This window comes from Phodopus roborovskii, unplaced genomic scaffold (assembly GCF_943737965.1).
Source record: "Phodopus roborovskii unplaced genomic scaffold, PHOROB, whole genome shotgun sequence".
NCBI lineage: Eukaryota > Metazoa > Chordata > Mammalia > Rodentia > Cricetidae > Phodopus > Phodopus roborovskii.
The window spans coordinates 138,835-157,368 of NW_026126033.1; the positions used below are offsets into that span (position 1 = coordinate 138,835).

General features: G+C 38.3%; 1 non-coding gene across 1 annotated transcript; it reads left to right on the plus strand.

The window, feature by feature from the left end:
* The first annotated feature begins 10,010 nt into the window (after positions 1-10,010).
* On the plus strand, positions 10,011-10,132 carry LOC127218319 (small nucleolar RNA SNORA26). The gene has a single exon (XR_007834183.1). It is a non-coding gene; the product is annotated as a small nucleolar RNA SNORA26 (small nucleolar RNA).
* The last annotated feature ends 8,402 nt before the right edge of the window (positions 10,133-18,534 follow it).

The window sequence follows — 18,534 nt, forward strand, 5'->3', positions numbered from 1 at the left end:
TACACATATGCAAATGTAGTGTCTGATTCTTTTGCTAAGCATTAATGCTTTTTAAAACCCTCCAGCAAAGGCCTTGGTGAGGTGCAGCCTGCTGTATCTACAGGGTTAAGGTCTTCTGCTTAGGAGAATCAGAACTCTACTTACTGCTCTGTTGTTGGAGGACTAATGTTCCAGTGTATTTTCTGAGATTCACTTCTCTGAAGGAAATTCCAAACTCCTGATGTGTGGATGGGATATGTTCTTGGCAGGGTAATATGGGAATTACCACGGCATAGGTTTGCCAGTGAAATGAGTAAAAGGAGGGGGGCGAAGGTAAGACTGAAGATCATGTCTGAGGCAGTATCCATGGAATACTCCACTGTCCTCTTTATTCACTTAATTCAGTAGAAGCATAACCCAGGGATGGGATCTGTACACTCATGTTCATGTACCTCACACATTTATGAATATAATAAAAACCTAACCAGACTAGAAGAAGTAGAATATTGTAGAAATCAATCGATGTCCTGTTGTGAACTCCATGTGTGTATGAACAGGTGTGTCTATCTGTACACTCATGTTCTTGTACCTCAAACATTTACGAATATAATAAATACCTAACCAGTCTAGAAGAGAAAGCTACAAATCCAGCTTTACACACATGCTTAAAATATTAATGCATAGTACTACTGACAGCAAAACCAAGAAAATGGTTCTAACTTTCCAAAACCCATAGTCTTTTTTACTACATCCTAGATGTTCTCAGCAATAAAGGCATCATTTGTTAAAAAAAGGAGAAAACTAGGAGGAAGAGTAGGAAGAGGAGGAGTTGAAGAACGAAGAGTAAGCAGCAGCACCTTGGTATGGGTATGTGCACATCTATATATATATATATACATATATATATATATATATGTATATATATATATATATATATAATTTGGGAACTTGAATGGAAGGGATCAAGTTGGAATTAAAAAAGGGACAAAGGGAGAGATACAAAAGGATATAGTAAAATCAAAGACCATTTGAAGGGCAGTATAGGCGCACAAAACAGAAGAAACATCATAAAATACAAGAAGCCAAAGAATGGCTATATATTCTCAACAAATAAAGCCTCCATTACCATGAATATGTTACATCTAACTGTGCTTTTGGCCCCACAGGAAGCTATAGCCCAGGTAGGTTCAAAGGTTGGAATTGAAGGAGGTTCATATGGAAAGAGCAGAAGGTTGCAAAGTATGTATAACCTGCTAAAGAGAATGGGGAAATACCTTAGAGTGGAAAAAGAAAGGAGTTTTTAATACCAGATTGATCCAATCTCAGATGTGTTTTAGGAATGCATGATATATGGAGGTTGGAGTAGGAGAAGCAACTTCAGAGCAATAGAAGGATCATAAGGGTTTATTATCCGGGGGTAATATACCAAAAATTCAAGTTCCGGTGCTCATTCTAGATTCATTAGGTCTGGAGCTGGGTTCAAGAGTCTGGAGTTTTCTGTCAGCATTTGCAGGTCATTCTAAACTCCACAGATTATAACTGAAGTAACATTAAAAACAAATGACATCCCAACATCAACACTTCTTTATGGCTCCTTGGCTAGTTTTCTCATGTAGCTCCCAATTAGCTCATTGCCAAGAAACATTCATAGACATCTCTGAGCAACAGTGATCACTGACAGCTGACAGTTTCCTGAGAGTACAAGGATAGGAGATCTTTCTCGATATAAGTAAAGACTTGACTATTTTGAGAGAGCCAAACTTGGGAGTTGCTTCCACATCTCTTGTAACATTTGAAACTCAGAAATTCTGTTTCCATATACATAACCAAAGTTGTAGTGATGTATATAAAAACCAACATCAGCTGCAGTGCTAAATTCTAGGACTCCCATCTCCCAACATCAGCATCTCTGAAAGAAACTTTGTAGAAACTGAAAGCTGGTCTGTATAGGTAGTAACACATCAGGGGAAACTTATTTAGTGTGTGATCATAACCTATCTAACATACTTGCCTTATTCCACTTAAAAAGCCACAGAAACCTACTTACAAATCATCGCCGTGAATACAAGTTACTGTGGAAGGACAGAAGCTCAGTGAGGCAAGAGGAACATGATCCCAGCCAGATCTACCTACAGGAGAAGAACCCCAACCCATCTTTGCAGTACCTTCCTTTCATCATATCACATCTCAGAAGCAGCTTCTGTTTAGATCCATGGAACTTAAGGAGACTGTCCACTGGAGCATTCCCTGACTACTTGCACACTCTTCAGAATGTCACACTCTGAAATGAAACTCATCTCAGCATCAAGCGTTCTTATTTGTGAACTGGGCTGTTGTAGCGATTTAGTTTCCTGAAATATTACTGCCTTAACAACTATTAGATTTTTCAGTGCACTGAGGGAAAAATTACATTAGATCCCACATCATGTGAAATTAATAATGTTTGAAATTTCAGTAATTGATATAGTTTCAATATATACTTACATATGTATACTTAAAACTGAGCTGTAAACAGAGAGAGCAGTCTGGGAAGAGTTTAAAAGTTAAACAATAAAGCAACACAAACAATGCTGTCTAAAAGGACATGTACTCAGCTCAGTTAGTAGAGTACTTACCTAACATGCAGGAAGGTCTAGGAATAATGCACACCCACCACCACGCCTACCAGCTATAAATAGTGGTTCATTCCTGCAATACCAGAATTGGCAAAGTAGAGGCAGGAAGGCCCCAAGTTCCCGGAAGTCTTGAGTTATACAATAAGTTTGTGGCCAGCCTAGGCTACAAGAGCCCCTGTCACACCAATACCCAAAGAAAGAAATCCACTGCTTACTGTGAACCTTACCTACCAATGGGTAATGGACTGTTGAACTAGATTCAGCATGCTTTCAACCAACACTCAGTTGGGTCTTTGGAATTCTGCTCTAAGGGAGGAATGACAGTTTCTTGACACCTAAGAGTATTTCAGGAGATGATGGCTCACCTGGAGTGGTATGGTGCTTCTAAGATATAGTTCTAGTTCTAATTCAGGCACATAGTCTTTGGTCAGTCTACATCAGAGCTTTCTTTAATCACAAGAGTGGACCTGACATGGCATGTGATCTACTGACAAGAGTGTAGCCAACAGAGAAAATGCTCTAGTTAAATTGCCTTCAGCAATGTGAACTTTATCTTGTCCCCATGTTTAATTTTCTAAATTACAGTGCCAAAGGAACAGATTGTGTATCCATATGCCTGTGATTATGTCTACTTCTGATATGTAACTCACTTTTAAAATTATACTTACCTCTTACTATGAATAAAGATAATTACCTTTACCTGAAGGGAGAGAAGTGGGGGTAGGGGTGGGTACTTTCTCAGGTTCTTGGAGAGCATCAGAAGGGCAGAGAATGCATCTTCTGAAGCAGGACCATTTCAGGAGTTCTTTACTATTATCTGTATAAGTTGTTCACTAATGAAACACCTGTTTATCATTTATCTTGGGTCTAATGAACTCATTAATACCCCACATTCACATGGAGGTAAAAAAAAATAAGTTATTCCAATGGTTTGAAATTACAATCCTATTGAAGAATATAGTTATTGAATTGTTAGGAAAACTAACTCCTTATGACTGGACAGAACATTTCAAAAAGAAGCTGAGAAATGATCTCTTTTAGATTACAGCACACTGACTTAGCCCTGACAGAGAGGTGGAGGAAGTAAACACAGCAAAGTCACAGCACAGAACTACACAGGTGTGTTTGTCATTATGGATTTAATCACAAGAAAGCAACTTTTCTGTCCTGCGGTCATCTGCTGAATGTTATTCTCATCCAACTTCTCCTTTTTAGTTGTCCCTCAACTCACTTGGAAGGACCACAAATTAAAGTGCAGCCATGTATGTGAACACCAGACACATGAGTGGTTAAGGGAAAAATCCCTAGGTGCCACTTGGTTAATTTCTGGTTGTTTTAAATTTATTTTCTTTCACAACACATGGAAAGCAAATCTCTCTCATGTGACAGTCTGAATTTCTTCATCTCACTGACAAAATGACCCTCCTCAGTGGTCACTCACGAAAAGAGTATAACTTCATTCTACTCATGCAAGACATGCAACTAACATTAATGAAAAAACTTCAAATATTTTGAGGCTTTTCTCCAAACTAGTTAGAATATGGTTATATTGACATCCACCCTCCATTACAGGCCTTTACTATTTATATTAATGTTGGTAAGAAATCCAGATATTGAGTATAGCTAAGTGTCTATGTAGGGAATTTACAATCCCAGAGAGTGCAAAAAGGAAAAGAATATCATCCCTAGATAGTACAGTAATAAAACATAGCTGTGAGTGTAGCTCATGTTAAAACACACATGGTTCTTGATCCTTTCTGTAGCGTGCACGCAGACAAACACACACACACAGAGACACACACACACACACGGCAAAACAGACAAGTAAAATAGGAAAAATAATTCTATTGTTCCTTCATTTCACTTAAACTTGTTCATTTGACTGATCAAATAAAAATAATAAATCAAATTCTTATGATGTGATGATTCTTTAGGACTTGAGATAGTCTTGTGGGTAAAGATGCTTGCTGTCAAAGGTAAAGACCTACGTTAAGTCTTCTAGACTTACACAATTCAAAATTAGGAGAGAACAATTCAAATCCTAATTTGGCCTCTGACCTTATGTTTACAATGGCAAGGGAACACCTGCCAACACAGACACTGACAAATAAATAATTAAAAGTGTAGAAAGAGTTCACTTAATTCTTCAAGACAATATATGTCTAAACATTTGCTGTGCTCACAAATTTTGCATATCAATGAAAGAATTGCAAAGGTGGAGTGTTCCTAGGACTCAGGAGACCATCTAAAAAGAAGAGGATATTCTTGTGTTTATGTGAACATTGAGATCACATTTGAGAAGTGTTTGTTATATAAGAGACACTATTGTGAAGCAATTTGCAAATATCAAGCCCCCCTCTAAAAAATAATCCTGAAGAACACACCAAGGAAATAACAGAATTATGAAGAGTTTTGAAGAATTATTGGAGCTGGATTTGAAAAGTCATATGTGCTTCAATGTGTAGCTCTTGATGTTTGTGGAAACTGATTCAAATAATATGTTCAAGTGAACACTGAGAAGTGAAAACAATAAAGAAGTTAGTAGTGCAATTCTTGGGATGGAGTAACAGATTGGAGATGGGAATTCAAAGCAGAAAATATGGAGGTCAACAGAGCTTGTATTTTAACGTAAATGAATACTCCCTCGGGGTAATACCAAAAACTACTAATAAAGAATAACTTTTTGTGGTATATATCATCATGTCTCCATCTCCAAACTAATGGATTATAGCACCTATTGAAAATCTATTAAGAACCAGTCAGGAGTGTCGCAGGCTTTTAATCCCAGCCTTTGAGGCTGAGGTATGCGGATCTCTATGAGTCCAAGACCTGCCTGGTGTATAAGAGCAGGTTCCCAGGCAGCCTCTGATAAACCTGTTCCAAGAAACAAAAAAAAAAAAAAATTCTAAGAAAACTATGAAAATGAGTCATCAAGATTGCCACCAGATCCAAATTATAAAGGATCTCAGACTGTTCTTCACTACCTTGCCAATATGCCATGTTGACATTTTCTGCTTAGTGTATTTGAACAGTGTCACTGCTGGCCTACAGCACACATGCACTGGAGTTTCACGCTTATTCTGCATGTAAGAAAGCTTAGTTGGGGCCAAAACCCCACACCAGTCAGCTCTGTCCTAAAACCACATGGCCCAAAGTGATAAACTGAATTTGGGCAGGTACAGGTTGTACCTAGTTTTGTAACTTGGTGTTGTTCAGTGCGTACAGCAAACACAGGTAGCTCCCAGAACTTCCTTGAGGGCAATTAATACTTATCAGTTCATTCTTCTGTTCAATTACCCTGAAGGTAACAACTGGGGAAATGAACTGACACATCAGCTCTAACTTTCAATTTAGGGAAAAACAAACCAAAATTTTGTTGCTTAAAAACATTAGATGGCCTGTTTTAGTTGTTTGTTTGTTTTTGTTTTCTTTTCCAACATACTTTGCCAAGTTCCTACATAGTTTTCTTGGAGGAAATTCAAAGCAGTCATTATATGGAAGCACATGGAGCAATGAAATGAGACCTGACCCTGAAAAATAAAAAGACATTTCAGAGCAGTGACTCTCAGGTCCTACATTTGAGATACACAAACGCATGAGTTTATTTCATGAGGCCTACAAATAGGATGCTAAATAGGGCAGTGCTGAGCAGAATGTCTTCAGGAATTAGCACACACACACACACACAAACACACAACACACACAAACACACACACATCACTGCTATTAATTCTGAGTCAAGAAGGGATATTTCTTAGGAGTCAAGTGGTATAACTCATCTGATCACAGTGAGTTTGAAGTGTGAATGCATCATTGTCTCTTAGGTCAGAGGCCATTTTCTGACACTGATTATGACGGAGGATGATGTCTTTGCGTAGGAGAATTTCCCCCTAGCTACTACAGTGTGGCTTTTAGACTGGAGAGGATAGGACAGAGTGTGACAGTAGCTGTAACTTGGGGGCTGAGCTTTCACTCTGGGGCTTGCTCCAGTGTTCCATAGGAGAGTTTTTTTTTTTTTTGACTTTATAGGACAGAGTGCGATAGTAGCTGGGGATAGGGGGCTGAGCTTTCACTCCCGGGCTGTGCCCCAGGCCTCGGAGTGTAGGTCTGCAGCTCCACACTGGGTGCTTCAGGTTCTCTTGCTCCAGATCTTCAGGACTCTGGTGCTGGAGGTCAGAGTGCCAGTGTTGACGCGTCAACTGAGATAAGGAGGTGGAGAGGGCAGTGGTGCCAGCCGGCCCCAGAAACCTTCCCTTTCCCAGTGCCCCCTGACTGTGCTCTGCTGCTCTCCATCTGTCCAGCTGCAAGGCCCCCGATCGTGGGCACAGGGATGGAGGTGACTCTTACTGCCACCGTGGAGTGCCCATGGAGGATTTTTGAGCTGCTGCCAGTTCTAATTATCTTCATGTTCTGTGAATTTAAAGTAAGTAGTGCCATGCTCATGGTTCATTTGCCCATGAATAAAAATGCTCTATGGAGGTTCTAAATGAAATAAGGATTTTGGTCATTTTCATCATGTTGGCTGTTTGGGGAGAAAATACACAAAATTAATGCACAGTTGAATTCTATTGCCTATAGAAGTACACATGCAAAACAAGGGAAGGGAGTGATTATTTTTCCTTGGGTTGCTGGGAAAGTCTTTAGACTGAGCAAATAAGTTTTAGTAGATGAGGTGTGAAAACAGCATGCACAGGAACTCACAGCATAAGTGAGCCAAGGGCCTGATGTGAAATGATGCTTACTGTAGACCAGTGGGTCTCAAGAATTGCTGTGGGGTGTGAGATCCAGCACAGGCTCATCAGTGGTGAGACACATAGAAAAAATGTATAGATATTCCTGATAGTATGAGAATCAAATGTCAGGGAAAAAAAACACAGGAAGAATTGATAGGGGTAAGAATAGAGAAGTTGGTCCTAAATGGGGCAAGAAGAAATAAGAGCTAAAATAGTGTGACTTTCTTGATTAGCTGTAAAGATGGTTGGGATATGTGGAGAATCTAGAATAATCCCAAGTTCCTGGCTGTGTCAGTTAAGTTACTGAGATGGGGCTTATGGGAAGAGAAGCATATTGTAGATGAGAGATGATTTCAGATCACACATATCTCCCTCACAATCCACAATTAGGGCCTAGGGAGATGGCTCAGTTCAGAAAGGAAAGTGCTTGCCATGATCTGGAGTTGGAGCCCTTAAGGCAATGTAAATGCTGGGTGTAGGTGTGAATAGAGGAATCCCAGGTTCACTGGTAATCAGTTTATGAGAGAATGTGTGAGCTCTAGATTGAGTGAGAGACTCTGTCTTAGAAAAATTGAGGTAGAAAAGGAAGACATTACCACAGCAGCCTCTCGCTTTTCACATAAAATACACAGGCACCTAGCAGTTACCAACACTTATTTTTGATAAGGTTGTGGGTGAGGAACATGGAGGGATTTTGCAGACTTGGCTGGATTTTCTGTGGTTCAGTAGGCTGTGTGGATGTGTGTTGCATTTTGTAAGGGAACAGTTCTCTCCCCTTCAGGATGGTGTTAGCTGTGAGTTTTCTATTGGTGCAGTTTGTCAGATTGAGAAAAGTAGTCCTAGTTTGCAGTCTCCTGGTGATTAGAAGGTTGATTTTCTTACATATTTTATTACTATCTGTTGAGATCTTTTTCTTCATTTCTTTTACTGTGGATTATGACATTGGTTTATTTAAATGAACATTACATTGCTTTCTGTGTATATATGGTGTGTGTGTGTGTGTGTGTGTGCATAAATCGAAAGCCCCAAGAGTCGGTTTTATCCTTCTACCACATTGGTGATGGGGGTCCAACACAGGCCCTAAGGATTGGTGGCAAAGTTTTTACCTGCTGAACTATCTTCTAGGCCCAGTAATATGAAAATTTTTATTTAGATGTATTTATTATATATAGTGTGTTCTTTCCCCTTATATCCCTGCAGGCCAGAAGAGGGCACCTCATTGCAGATGGTTGTGAGCTACCATGTGGATGCTAGGAACTGAACTCAGAACCTCTTGACAACTAGCTAATGTTCATAACCATTGTGAGATCTCTCCAGCCCTTGCCCCCACATATTTTTTTAACAAAGTCTTTTATGACTATACATTTTCCTGTTAAACCCTGAATTAGTTGTTTTGTGTTGCATTTTATTATTTAAAAAAAAACTTTTATGTTCATTGATGTTTTGCTCTTGCGTGTATGTCCATGTGTCACATGTTTGCTGTGCTTAAAGATGCTTTAACAGGTGACATATTTCCCTGGAAATGGAGTCATAGATAGTGGTGAGCCACCCAGTGGATCCTGGGAACCAAACATGCTATTAACTGCTGAGCTCTCTCTCCAGCCCTTCCTGTTTTTTTTTTTTTTTTTTTTTTTTTTTTTTTTTGATAATTAATTTTAACCCGTTGTAATCAGAGAATATGCTTCTCGACATGGGAATTTTTTAATTGAATTTTTACTATTTTAAACTTTTTGTATGGTTGTGTATGTGCTTGTAGCTTCAGCTGCCCAAGGAAGCAGCAAGAGGGCATCAGATCTCACAGAGCTGGAGTCATGGGCAGGCACTTAGGGTTTTCTTGACATGGATTCTGGGAACTGAAGTCTGCTCCTCTGCAAGAGCAGCAAATGTTTTCAGCTGCTGAGCCATTTCTCTGGGCTTGGCCCTGCGATTTGATTATTGAAAGAAACAAAACAAAAAACAAACAAAGAAAATATTGAGGTGTGTTTTAGCTTAGTGACTGGATTTTTTTCTGAAGAATCTTCCAGGTACATTTGAGAGTGAATGTATTTTATGCTATTATTGCATAGTATATTGCTAGTATGATAGTCTAACTTATTTGTACTGATTTTACCTCTTTCTCTTTTCATGCTGACTCACTGAAAGTGAGATCTAAAAATAACTAACTACTGTTGATGAACGGTTTGTTTTATCCTTACTTCAACAGATTTAATTCATTTTGTGGTTCTCTTGCATAAAATCCTACATCTTAAAGACTGAGCTAGCCTTTTCCATCACATCTTTGTTTCTAGTAACAGTTTTAGTCTTAGCCTTTTTTATCTGCTATCAGAGGAGTCAATCTACTTGTTTATCATCAGTTAGTATTGGGGCCTGGTGATAAAGACTAGAATAACCCACTGAGGGAAGATGGATTCAGGAAGTGGTAATATATGCAATTAACTGCAGGCATTACTCTGTGAGGTGTGGAAGAATATTTTAGAGGGTATGTGGAGGGCTTGGTTATACATTCATAGTCTTTGGAGGGAGATAATGGAAATATTTGCCATGCCTGAATATCTGTTCTGGTGATCCTAGAGGCAAATCGTTGTTATCATTGCCTTGCAACATGATATCACACTTTTGTGTATGTGGCTCAGGTGAGAAAGAGAGAGACAGGACCAGAATAAAATATTTTTAACCCCTTTCTGAGCCCTTGTAAGGTCAGTCCTGTACCTTAAGGATCTAAAACACAAGGTTAATGGAACTCTCCATGAAACTCAGAGCAGAGGCTATGCACCTACACTTTGGATCCTTTCTGGAGTCACAGATGTAAAAGGGAAAATAAAGATACAGGGAATAAAAAAAAAAAGGATACTATGGCATGTATTTTTTTTAGGTAGAAGTTAATAAGCTGTAGATAGCAGCTTGTAAAAGGTCCTTGTCATGTACTAGCATAAAACAGGTTTCATAGATAGTAATTATCTAAGGATTTGTTGTTCATTTTGTCAGACCCCAAGGAGAAGACAGCTGTGGAGTTTATAGATGGTGTATGTTGATGCCTGGAATGAGTCAAGCCCATCATTTCTATGGTTGTTTTTGAAAGAGCCATTTTCTTTTTGGGCTCAAACTGCATTAATTTAACTCAAGAGACAGGAAGGAAGGGTTTAAATCACAACTCTGAAGCTCTGTCAGTTGTTTCTTCTCACTCTCCCTTCCTCAGAGGACAAGCTGCGGATAAGTGTTTTCCCTCTGCAGGAAATGTTATTTCAAACCCAGTGCATAGGGATAAATCATGAACCTGAACTCAGGGAAAAGAACCCAACCCAGATCATTGATACTTTTCTTTTTTACTGGATTTTAAAAATCTTTGGTAGGGATGGTGTCCCTCACCTATCTCCTTAATAAATACATGGAGATTTATTCATACTTACGAATGGCTGGCCTTAGCTCAGCTTTTTTCTAGCCAGCTTTTCTAAATTAAATTATCCCATTTCTCTTTATGTGTTGCCTCTGAGCTCTTTTCCCTTTATTTATTCTATATGCCTTGCTTTCCTTCTTACTCTGTGACTGGTGTCCTTGGTGTCCTCCTCCTCTTGTCCCTGGATCTTCTCTAGGTCTCTCCTCCTATTTATTTTCTCTGCATGCAATCCAGCCCTGCCTATTTTTTCCTGTCTAGCTATTGGTCTGTTCAGCTCTTCATTAGGCCAATCAGGTGTTTTAGACAGGCAAAGTAATGCAGCTTTACAGAGTTAAACAAATGCAACATAAAAGAATGAAACACATATAAAATATTCCACAATGTTCTTTTCTTGATACTATATCCTTTTCCTTTAACTCTCCTGGAGTTATGCTCTGTGGAATCTCCCCATAACTTCTGTTTGAAAACTACTGTTTCACCACACTTAGCCCCTCAATAAGAACAATTGTAATTTACTAGAAAACATGTTTGGAGGCATTCTGCTTTGTATTTTATGGTAGCCCATTCAATAGGAAGAGATTTGGCCACAGCCACCTGTGCCTGTCTTTATACCAGTACTGTTGAAGAAGCATGCTTATAGGTTTATTTTCTTTGTCTCGAAGGTTGTGGCAGCAGTGCCTGAAGATATGACAACAAGCTTTGATCCTAGTGAGCCATCATTAGATCGCTGATATGTGTAGTTGCCATTGCACTGCTTACCATTTTCTTATTTCTTTGGAGAGGATAGGGATCAGTAACTTACCACTTATAGTAAGTGAATGGTCATTCTAGGTTTTTTGCTTTTGTTTTTTAAGTTTATTTCCTTTTATGTGTATGACTGTTTTGCTTGTATGTATGTGTGTGTGTTATGTGTTCCTGGTCTACAGAAGTGATTAGTGGGCCATTGTTGGATGTCCTGGAGCTGGAATTACTGATGATTGTGAGCTATAATGTCAATGATGGCATTGAATCTTGGTCCTCTACAAGACTAACAAATGCTCTGAGCCATTTCTCTGTAACCTTCACTTTGTGTTTAGACTGAACAACTAATTGGAGAAACTTGTTATTTCAGGGAAATGAGTTAGGTCTTAGTGTTCTGCGTTATGCTAACAGGTGGTTTTTAAAAACTGAACAGGGATTAACAGAAATATTTTTATGTAAGTATATTTTAAAAGATTTTATTGTAGGGATAATACACACTAGAAGATTCAGAAATCCTGGCTGTAGTCTGTAAGGCTGATTTGTCCATCTCTTTTGAATGTAGGATCACCTGGTACTCTGTTTCAGGCACTCTGGCTTGATTAAACCACTTTAGTCTGGATTTCTTCCATTTCTTTAAGGGATTTTTTTTTCTCAGCATCTTTGCGGGCCTGTGTTATTTTTAAGAATTTTTTTTTAATGTCATTCTCTTCTTCATCTGTTTGGATATGATTAGTTCTTTTGGGTGTGGAGTCCCTAGATTCTGGTTGTATCATACTGTTCTTTCTATTGTTGGGTGTTTTCTTCTATTGCTGTCTTCCCATCGCTTATTCCAGTGTGTGAAGCTGGAGTTTCTGCCTTTCTTTTCCCTGCAGGAGTTCGATGTCTGCAACCCTGGATAATCCAAGTTCTCTTGTAGATTGCTCCCCTGGCAGAGGGCAGTTGGTGGGGTTTAAAGATTAGGACAGTTTAGCATCAAGGTTTTCCTGAGGGGATAGGTGGTTCCAGTGGGTTCAGAGCAGAACCAGGAAGTTCCACAGAAGAGGAGGGTTTGTTGGAACCACCCTTTGGCCCAGTGCCAAATTTCATATCAGAGAGACACATTTTTTTTTTCTTTTTTTGCACATGGCCTTTGCTGTGGTGTATGACAATTGTTTTGTGTGATACACCATTTGAGAATGTAGTTGATTATATTGATTACATACATTAAAAGGAATGAAAAACTCTTTTTTTAAGGAAAATAACAGTGGAGGAAAATTGTAGATTGGAGAAAGAGGAAGAAGTTTTCCAGTGAACAAGAGAACTAGCCATGTGAACAAGGAACTAGAGACCTATAGGTAAGACATCCTCTTTCTTATTTTGATGCTTGACATCAGCAAGCAGTAAAATAAAATGGCTTTATTGTTTTGTTTGATCTCAGACAAGGTCTCTGTATCCCTGACCCATCCGGAACTCTTTCTCGAGGCAGACTTGCCTTGAACTCAAAGATCTGCCTGCCTCTGCCTACCAAGTGCTAGGACTAAAGGCTTGTGAGCCCCAACACCACTACTCAGTGAATTGGCATATTTTTGTTTCATTAATTTGTATTTGAACTTCATGGAATTTTGTTGATATTCAGAAAATATAAAAAGGAAAATTTTCTTTTTGGGGATTGTGATATATAAGTATAAGCATATTTTATGTTAACATGAAGAAGTTTATAAGTAGGTATGGATGTTGTGTGTGTTGGCACTGGGATATGGAAAAGAATGGTCACAACATCAAGACCAATATTGGCTAAATAGTGAGTTTGAAACTAGCTTGGACTGCATTAGACCCTGTCTTCAAGAAGGATATGATGAGCAGTTAATTCAAGCTCATTCATGAAGATTTTTTTCAGCTGGTGAAGAATATACACAGTACTAGCATTCAGCAAGTTTGCCATGAAATGAACAAGCCACTCTTAGAATTTTAGTAAATGCTTAGCTAGTCTTTGGTTCAGTCCTCAGTGGACCTGAGGAAACACTAGAATGTCTGTTAGATGCTCACCACAGCAACTTGAGTCATAGGACACTTCTATCAACCTTAGGAAGAGTAAGTTTTGGCTTTGTCTAAAAGGACAAATTACTTTTTTGTTTCATAAAGACAGTAAGTTAGTTATACTTTTACCTCTTATGAGTTCCTCTCCTGAGCTGGGCATTTGTATCAGAGGTAGGTGGATCTCTGTCAGCTCAAGTCCAGCCTGGTCTACAGAGCCGGTTCTAGGACTGTTAGGGCTACAGAGAAACCCTGTCTTGAAACAAACAAAGCAAACAAAAAAGATTTCCTTTTCTGGGAATCTGTTAATTTTACAGGATCTGAGTTAATCTTTCATGATTTTGAGTCCTAAAAATGAAATCCAGATGATCAGGCATGCTTGCATGTGCCTGAGACTTTTGTACTTAGGATGGGGGCATGGTAAGATTGTAAATGAGCCCCTGAACAGGCTGCTGGAGACCTTCTGTACTGTGTAAATTTTTGTGACATTGTGTTAGGCACATCCAAGTAGTAGTACTCACATAGTTTAATTGACATTAGACCTAAGGGAGGAGAAGATGGTCTTTAATACCTGTCAGCATCTCTCAAAAGAGGAGTCTTGTGGTTATAATTAAATAAGGAAGAACACTCAGTAATATCCTTGTAGCCACGTGCTGTTATTCTTTATTATATGTCAGCACAGTGGAGTAACTATTTGTTCCATGTAGACGGCGTGCCAAGGATATTGAAGAAGAATTGGGGAGAACAATTTGCTCCTATCAAGGGCAGGTATGTGTGTCAAGTGACAGCTGTATATGCAGTTAGAGTACTCTGACTGGATAGAACTGATGCAGGACTGTAGCTTTCATCACTCCTGATGTGTTTTGTGAAACTGAAATATACACAGAGAGCCAACGATACTGAAATATAAAACTTCTGCAACTTCCCTTTCTTTTGGAATGAGTATTATACAGGAATGCAATGTGACACCATTGCAGTCCCATGTTGGGATTGTTATCTGTTCCTTGGAAACTCTAGTAGTTGATCATCTTCTGCAGTTTGTTGGCATTAAAAACACTTATGTTCATGTTTGTTAAAAATTTCAGGAGAGAAAATCATCTGTATATGTGCAATCATGCTTTCAAAATGGTTATAGTGCTTCAGAGATGCCTAGGCAGTGGGAATTATGGTTTGGACAATGAATTTTAGTGGTGGTAATGAATTTTTTTATTTACGAATAATTTTAATAACTGTTTTTTAGGTTATTGCTCATGAACAAAGGTCACATGACTATTGGGTAAGTTTTTAAGTCCCGTAACATATACTATTCATTTTATATTAGGTAAAGGTATAGACGGTATTTAAAAATAATCACTTTCTATGAATTTTATTAATTTTACCACTATTGAAATCATATTACAAGCCAGACTATAGGAAGCACTGAGAATTAATCTTTTATTTTGTGCTTTACTTGTACATTTCCCACTGAATATGATTAGTTTTAAAATCACAAAGTCTTGAGAAGGAGTTTTGGGGGTTAGAGAGAGAGCTCAGTATTTCAGCTCAGCACTTGCTGCTCTTCCATTAGAGCTGAGCTGTGTTTGGTCCTGAGCAAGTCAGATGGCTCACATTTGCCTGTCATTCTACTTCAGGTTAATTTAGACCCTCTTCTGTCCTCTTAAGACACCTCCACTCACACTCGTGTGTGCATGGACACACACATAACATGTGCACATCTTCATATTTATGTGTCATACAGTGAGCACCTTGTAAGTCCAGGTATATCAGAGTCAGGAGAAACACTTATGTACATAAAACTAAGTAAAATTTTAAAACAGTTAAGTAAATTGTAACATTTTACTAGCTCAGGGTATTTTACTGAATTCCTTTTGGTTTAAAATTGATTTTATGATTACAATTGGAAAATAATTACACACAGAGAAACATCCTTTTTGGAGCAAGGGTTTGAGGCAAGGTTTCTTTTTGTATTGATGGCAATCCTGGAATTGTTTCTGTAGACTAAGGTGGCCTTAGTCTCTACCTCCTTTGTACTGGGATTAAAGTTGTGCACCACCATTGCCTAGCTAAAAGAAAAATTTGATAGTAGTAAAATATATTTAAGCTATATTTACAGTGGATGTTAAGTGCATTCATTGGCTAAAGTCAATTCTCATCTATATTGCAAAGTTATTGACAATAGAGTCCCTTTAATTTGAAGTGTGTTCGTGTTTGCTACTTATAAATGGTAAGCTTACAGTTTGAATTGATCTATCTATTGTATTCTATATTCTGTATCTGATCTGTAGAGTCAACAGATTGGCTGGGAAGCAGGTAGAATAACATAAGTTTGGCTTTTGTTAATGATTATTTGAGAATATTGCAGGTTCTTGGTATTTATTATAACTAAGCTGGGCATGGTGCTGCACACTACCAAGAAATGCACAGATACAAATAATAACTGCTGCAATTGTGATTGTGAATTTTCTCATATTTAATAGTTGTGTGATATGTACAGATTGTATTTAGCTATTAAAAAATGACCTGTAATGGCATTCTGTGAAACTGTTTTAGACATTTGTATTTTCCAGTATTATGGACCTAAGGACCATCCATTTCCATTGACTTTGCTCTAAGGTAGTCTGCTAGACACTTATGATTGGATGTTTTCATCATCAAATGATTTTAGGCACTGATATTGCATTTAAACAGCAACATTAATTGACAAGTACCAATGAAACTCCAGCTTTACATTTATGCATGTGGCTGGCATAAAACTCATTCCCTTTTTGAATAATTCCTGAAAGTAAAAATGATTTATATTGACTACAATAAGTGCCAATTCTCTTTTATTTATTTATTATATTTATTTATTTTTCTTATTTTACATATGAATCCCAGTTCCTGCTCCATCCGTTCCTGCTCCCTTTCTTCTACCCTCCCATGCCCAACCACCACCCTCAAATAACTTCTCCCCACTGCACATGTAGGGTAATGAGTTCCTAAATGGGTCATCTAAATCTGTCCAATCATTTGGAGTAGGAACTAGGCCCTCCCTCTTGCCTCTAGGTGCAAGGAGTATCCCTCCATGGGGAACATGCTCCAAAAGTCCTATTATGGACCAGGATACATCCTGGTTCCACAGTCAGAGGTCGCTTAATCTGGCCAAGCCTTCTAAGACCCATGTTTAGGGGGTCTGAGTTGTACAAATGCTGGATTCCTAGCTATCAGTCTGGGACCCATTAGCTCCTCCTTGTTTAGGTCAGTTGTCTCTATATGTTTATATAGCCTGGTTTTGTCCTCCCTCTCTGCATCTGGATTCCAGTATGGCACAGTGTTTAGCTGTGTGTATCTGTTTCTATTTCTATCAGCTTCAAGATGAGGGCTAAATGATTGTACATAAGTTAGTCATCAATCTCCTTATCAGGGAAGGGCATTTATAGTAGCCTAGCAAATGTTGCTCAAATTGTAAAATGGGATGAGACTTGTAGGTCTCTGTACATTTCTCTATAATCATTTCTTATAGAATCCTATAATAGCTCCCTCTTTTATGGTATTTCTCTCTCTCTGTGTTTTTCTCATCTATTCCTTCCCTGACTCAATCTTTCTAGTCTCATGTGCTTTCCTCTCCTGCCCTTCTGTTTCTCCTAGTCCCCTCTGCACTCACTGCCCCACCACTCTGAATATTCTCTGGAGATCTTGTCCCCCCTCCCCGTGAGAGATCATGTATGAATCTCTTAGAAATGTCTTGTATCCTAGTCTCATCACTGGCACTGTAAATTATAAGCCTGTGATCCTCTGCTCTATGTCTAAAATCCATATAAGTGAATATGTACCATGTCCCTCTTTTTGTTACTGGGTTACCTCATTCAGGATGGTTTCTTCAAGTCCCATCCACTTGCCTGCAAAGTTCAATATTCCATTGTTTCTTTCTGGCAGAGTAGTAATCCATTGTGTAAATGTGCCACATACTCATTGTCTATTCTTCTGTTGAGGGGCATCTAGGTTGCTTCTAGATTCTTGCAATTACAAATAATGCTGCTATGAATATAGTAAACAGATATCTTTTTTGCATGGATGTGGATCATTTAGGTATATGCCTAAGTATGGGATTGCTGGGTCCTGTGATAGACTGATTCCCATTTTTCCTTAGAATCACTATAATGATCTACAAAATGCCTGTACATTTTTGCACTCCCACCAGCAGTGTAGGAGTTATCCTGTTTCTCCATATCCTCTCCAGCATAAGTTGTCATGGTGTTCCTAATTTTAGTATTTCTGGTAAGATGGTATCTCAAAATTGTTTTGATTTGCATTTCCTTGGTAGCTAAGGATGTTGAGTACTTTCTTAATAATCTTGAAGCCTTTTTGATTTCCATAATTGAGATTTCCCTCTTCAGTTCTGTGCGCCATTTTTAATAGGGTTATTTGGTGTTTGGTCTTTGGTTCTTGAGTTCTTTGTATATTTTGGAGATCGACCCTTTCTCAGATGTATGATTGGTGAAGATCTTTTCCCAGTTTGTGGGCTGTCTTTCCATTTTCTGGTATCTTCTTTAATTTCTTTCTTTAGAGCCACAAAATTCTTATTATATAGGTCTTTTACTTTTTGGTAAGCATTACAGCAAGATACTTTATGTTGCATCTGGCTATTATAAAGGGTGATGCTTCTCTGATTTCTTTCTCTGTCTCTTTGTCTTTTAAATTAAGTAGGGCTACTGATTTTTTTGATTTTATCTTGTAACCTGCTAGTTTGATGAAGGTGTTTCTCATTGGTAGGAATTTACTGGTAGAGTTATTTTGGGTCACTTATGTAAACTATCATATTATCTGCAAATACTATCATATTATTTGCAAATAGTGACAGATTGACTTGTTCGTTTCCAATTTGTATCCTCTTGATGTCCTTTTGTTGTCTTATTGCTTTAACTAGAACTTCAAGTACATTATTAAAGAGATATTGAGAGTAAGAGGGCAGCTTTGTCTTGTTCCTGATTTTAGAGGAATTGCTTTTATCTCCTCTCCACTCTGTTTGATGTTGGCTGTTGGTTTACAGTATATTGCTTTTATTCATTTAGGTATGTTC